The following is a 6,000-nucleotide window of genomic DNA, read 5'->3' as shown; positions in this document are numbered from 1 at the left end:
GGATACCCGTGCAAGGTCAAAGGAGCGGAGAGACAGAAGGTTCACGGGACTTTCCTCACCAACCTGTGCTGGTGGGGGGCATGGAGGCACACAGAGCTGGACACAGCGAAATGTGGGAGCAAAACCAAGCAGCGTTCTACAGAATCGGGGTGGGGGCAGCTTCAAAAGAAGGCCAGGGTGGGCAGGCCTCATCCTAAGGCGCCTTCTCACCTCTTAGCTATTTAGAGATACTTCGTACTCATGCATTTAAAATTGCAGAGATCCTAGTGTAAGCAAAACAAGTCAGCCCACTAGCCCAAATCTTGCACACGGGCAGGGGGGCACTTTGCAAAGCAGCAGCACCCCCACAGTTAGGGGGTGTCTGTGGGCTGCCCTCCCCGCCTCCAAATAATGTCTTTGTCACTGGCCCTGAAAGGGCTGCTGGGACAAATTCTAAGTCCTATTCCTAGCATCCAAAGCCCTAAATCAGACATGTCCAAAGTCTGTTTCGGAGGCCCCTATGGCAGTTTATTTCCTGGGGTAAAATTCTAAAAGAAGTTCAACAACTTCAATCCTAAAAAAAAGGATGCGTGATCGGCCCTCAGGCATGTTCAAATCTGGCCCTCTTTGAAAAAAGTTTGGACACCCCTGCCCTAAATCACCTGGGAAATCCCCTCTGCCCGTGCCAACCACCTCAGACCCTCCTGTGAGTGGGTGAGGCCATACCTGGGGCTGCCCACTTGGCCCTGAGCCCAGGCAGGGCCTTTGCAGCGACTGCTTCCCATTTGTGGAATGACCCCCTGGCCGGGTGCATCAGCCTCCCTCTTCCAAGAGAGATGCCTTTGATGGCTGAGAGATCCTGCTCCTGGCAACCCTGAAATCGTTGGAGGGGAGAAAAGTGAACGTTCTGAAGCCGTTTTTAGGTGGTTTCCAGTTCTATGTTGGCTGCCCTGGATTCCTTTGGGAGCAATGGTGGGGTGTGAATTGAATATTGATATTCATCATGTTTACCTGCCATTGAGAGTAACACTTTGTGCCTAAGAACAGAAGGCGAGCCTGCAGCTGGATCAGGCCCATGGCTCACCTCGCCCAGCGCAGGACCTGAGCCCAAATCCCTCCCAGCGCTTTCCAGCCGCTGCGATTCAGGAGGATTGCTGCTCCCAGCTGGGGAGGCGCAGCAGAGCACTCCTGGCTGGGAGCCATCCACATCTGCATGTATTTTTTATCTATGTCATTTTAAATTGTTATTGATATTAATGTTGCATTTTTAGTTTTGGATTTTATGATTTATGTGGAAATGTTTTCCATTTAGTTGTGTACCTTTGGATGTGTTTTATTTATTGCTTATGACTTTTGTTATGTTGGTCATTATGTAAATCTCGCCATGTTGGAAGCCGCCTTGAGCATTGTTTTAACTGTGAGAAGGCGACATATAAATAAAATGATGATGATGATGATATTCTTCTGGTGAAATGGACCTCCCAAAGCCTCTTGCTGCAGCCTTTCTCACCCTGTGGGTCCCCAGATGTTGTTCAACTACAACTCCCATCACTCCTAGTTAGCAAGGCCAGAGATCAGGGGTGATGGGAATTGTAGTCCAACAACATCTGGGACCCACAGGTTGAGAACAGCTGCGTCCGCTGTAATAAAATCTGGTAGCATTTAAGGTACAGCAAACATAGTGGGACGCGGGTGGCGCTGTGGGCTAAAGCCTCAACGCCTAGGGCTTGCCGATCGAAAGGTCGGCGGTTCGAATCCCCGCGACGGGGTGCGCTCCCGCTGCTCGGTCCCAGCGCCTGCCAACCTAGCAGTTCGAAAGCACCCCCGGGGGCAAGTAGATAAATAGGTACCGCTTACCAGCGGGAAGGTAAACGGCGTTCCGTGTGCGGCTCTGGCTCGCCAGATGCAGCTTTGTCACACTGGCCACGTGACCCGGAAGTGTCCCCGGACAGCGCTGGCCCCCGGCCAATAGATGTGAGATGGGCGCACAAACCCCACAGTCTGTCAAGACTGGCCCGTTCGGGCAGGGGTACCTTTACCTTTACCTTAAACATAGTGAAAGCACCCTTGGTGCCAAGAAGCCCCCTCTGCTGCTCAGCTGAGCTCTCCAGCCTTCCGTCTGCCCCTCATACCTCTTCTCAGCCTCGGGGGGGGGGTCAGGCTCTCCCTCTTCCCACCCCCTTTTCACATTTCTTCCCAGGACCATCTTCCCTGCCCTCTCCCTTGCCAGCCAGCTGCCCCTTTCCTTTGGAAGGACGGACTGTGCCGCCCTATTCCTGCCCACTCTGAAGCCGCACACAGCCCATGGCGCTTCCTCGTGGCTTAAGGGGGGCAGGGGAACCCCAGTGACCAGGAGGGGCAGGTCGCAGGCTGTGAACACCCCCACCCTGCTTAATCCGATCAGCAGCCCCCTCAACTATCACCTACCCCCACCCTGCCCAAAATGTGCTTGCTCTGTGTCCTGAATCCTTTTGCTGCTGCCACCTGAAGGCCTGTGGTGCTGTGCTTGGCAGGGAATGGGCAGCCTCCCCCTGCAATGACAGCAAGGAAGGGGCTGCTGGACTTTTGACGGCACCAGTGGCAAGATCCCAGGGTCCCTTTTGGGCAAAGCCCCCTGGCTCCTCTCCCAGCTGTTGGCGGCTCCTGCAAAAGGCAATGTGGGCCCCACTCTGCCCACCCTCGAGCGCTCCAGCCAAGCCCAGCGGGAGAGAGGATTCCGCTTTAAGCGAGGTGCCGATTCCCCCTGCGTCCTTCATTTCCTTGCACACCAAGCAAAGCTCTTTGGAACGAGAGATGAAAACTTGATAAAAGTTTGGCGGCGCCTCTGTCCCAGCCCCAGGGGGCGGTGGAGCGGGGGGGGGGAGCCTGTCAATCTGCCGCTGCGACAGCAGAGCAGCCGGGTTACAAATGCATTATGTATGCCGGTGTCGACCCTGAAGCACCTTTTGTTGGGGCTGAATGTGTCATGGCCAACAAAAGTAGACTGGATTAGCCACAGTGGATTAAAAGATTTTCTTCTTTGAGTTCACCTAATAATGCAACAATCGCCCTAGAATGTCCCTTTGAAGGGGACGCAACGGCGTTCCCTTTGCCATCTGTGAGATTCCTCCCCATCCAAGATACACGGCGGGCGGCTTTCACGTCCGGCAGAAGGAAAGAAATCGCTGGGCACTATTTCCATCAGGTGGGAAAGAGTTTGTGCCCACCTCCTCCTAAGCCCACAGCCACATGGTTTGGGGAGGAAAAATGACAGCCTGTCGTCTCCACCAGACTGGCAAAGAAAGCCTCTGTGAGCTTCAGACAAGGACAGGAGCGCTGGACAGTTCACAAGGTGCTCAGAACCTCCTGCTGGGAGCAGCTGACCGACAGGCAGATCTCAGATTCCAGCAATTCTGCTTTTCACACACACACACCCCCCCCACCACCCTGTGTTAGTTTGGAGAAGTTTGGAGCCCCTTCCTCTCCCCACCAGGCTTCGTTCCCTGCCGTGTCCATCGTGCAAGGCGGGTCATCTGTTAGTGCCAAGACATTCACAAGCGGGGTGGTGGCAGTGGGGACAGGGGTGAGCTCCCTCTGTGCCCCCCGCCCTCCTGACGCTGTCACCCAGCGCCCCCTCCCCCCCTCCATCACAATAGCAAACACGCAACCCTGCCACAACCCTTGGGGGCTTTGATCTCCAAGCAGGCCTTTGGACATTACCTCCAGGCAAGGGGCTGGGGAGGGCGGCGAATTTGGGCACAGCACTCCCCCCACCCACCCCGCCGAGAAAGGCGCCTCCCGAGCCGGAGTGGCTTTGCGGCAAATGGTGGCCCTGCGGGGGGGAGGGGCCAGTGGGTGGCAGCCGTGGGGCGTTAACCTCGCTCTGCAGGAGCCCAGCTGGGGGCTTCTAATGAGCTGGCTTTGCGAAATGCGATCTGAAAGGCCCACAAAGGCAACCCAGAGAGAGGAGCTCCATATTTCCCCATCCCGGTTTCCTTTGTCCGCCGTTTATTCTTGTTTCGTGGGGCAGGGCGGGGTGGCGGCTTGCGGTGGCCCAGGGCGGGACGGGGCGGCCGAGGGGCGATGGCGAAAGAAGGAGCCGTCAATGGCGGCCTCCATTGTCTCACCTGCTGTCTGCGCAGCGCCGGCCTCCTGCTGGTTCTTCCGCCGTCCGCCATGACAGGACCCATCCGGAACACTTCCCAGCACTCTGGGAGCCTCTTTGCCTTTCATGGCCACGGACTGGCTGGAAGACGATGGCAATCTTTACTTTATACTGCAGCTTTGGCTCCTCACCCTGATTGGCTGAGGCCAGGACCAAATGATGGTCCTTCAAATCCTATTGTAACTATGGCAACCAGCCCCCGTAGGCACCACTGATGTACTTATAATTGCCGGATAAACAGTCGAGACAGGCCACTTTCATCCCGCCTAGGACCGCTTCCCCCCTCGGCTTTTAGGGCGAGGCCAGAAGAGGCAGCAAACTCCCGCGGCGCCGTGGGAAGAAGGTGCCACCTCACTTTCCCCATCTGGGCACCTTCCGCTCCTCGCGGCAACTGAGCGCACAGCGTCTCGCGGTCATGGGACTCCTCTGTGCATGGGCGGCCCTACCCTGCGCCAAACTGAGGAATCTTTGGGCAGAAAACGAAGGCTGAAGGCAGAGAGAGAGAGAGGACAGCGAAAAGCATTGAGCTGCGGCCGGGGTGGTGGGGGAGAGGATATTGTGTCAGTCCCATTGAATGGAAATTATTCCTGCATCAGCTGCTTTTGCCTTTCACGGGAATTTACTGCAGGCTGAATAGGACCTTCCTTCCCACTGTACCAACGGTGAAGCTGGCACCTGTCTATCGTGGAAGAACCACATCACCAAACGCCACCTTCTCCAAGGAGTCAGGTGAAGACAATGCCAGTAAAAGGCATGAGACTCTCTCCATGGGGGCTCCACTGTCATATGGGCCTCTGCAGCGACATCTTCGGGACATAGCGTGGGCACCTGCATCACTCTGGACTCGCCCCAAAGCCCACAGGTGTCTGGTGGCCCCACACCCCTGTAGTCCCAAGGATAGGGATCTTCCAGCCCTGAAGTGCCCTTGGCTGGCAAATGCTATGAGACGAAGGGCGACCTGGAACCCTAAGAGCCAACAACTGACATTGAAGGAAGTTCCTGCAAAGTGAGAGGAGGCAAAGGCCAAAGGATGGAACCTGCTGCACCAAGAAAAGGAGAAGAGGAGGAGAAGAAGGGAGCCTCCTCCATAGCACTAGCAGCTCTCCAAGGAGGCTTCCCACCCACAGAAGCCACGCCACAAAAAGGTACGTTCCAGAGAGCATCTAGAGAATCTGGAGCAGGCAATGGCAACAGAGAAAGAGTGAGTCTCAAAACGGATAGCCTGGCATTGGAAAAGGACAGCTGAGGCCATCAGGGAATTTGAGGATGGTAGAACTAGAGACTGGAGCTGTTATTTCTCAGACAGCCCCCAAAGCTCACAAAAACATCCCAGACGTCATCAGAGGCAACAGCAGGCAGCAGGCTCCAAACGAAAAGACAGGATTCCTCCACCTGGTGTCAACTATGTTGTAATGACCAAATGACTTCAGAAACACTTATATCAAGGTATCTTGTCATTCATTGCCAGCTAGACAAGACAGCAAAGTCTGATCCATGATGAAGGCCCTGTTTCTGTGCCTCCCAGAGGCAGCAGGCAGAAGCCACTCAGAGGCAGCAAGCTCTCCTATCCGCCCTGCTCACATCAGCACATCTGAAGAGCCTGGCTGCAAAGGCTTATCTAGTCCAGCATCCTGTACTCACAAGCAGATGCCTGTGGGACATGATCACAACAGCACTCTTTACTGGTATCCCCAAGCAACTGCTACTCAAGAGCCAGGGTGGGGCAGCGGTTGGAGTGGCCAGGGTTCCATTTCCCTTTCAGCCACAAAGATTGCTCAGTGACCTTAGGCCAGTGACTCTCTCACAGGGTTCTTGTGAGGATAAAGGGGAAAGTGGGGAGAAGAACAAGTGTAACAAACAGGTGAAGAGGCAAACAA

This window comes from Podarcis vaucheri (assembly GCF_965113315.1).
Source record: "Podarcis vaucheri genome assembly, chromosome: 14".
In the NCBI taxonomy this organism is placed as follows: domain Eukaryota; kingdom Metazoa; phylum Chordata; class Lepidosauria; order Squamata; family Lacertidae; genus Podarcis; species Podarcis vaucheri.
Note: the sequence above shows the minus strand (reverse complement) of the source record.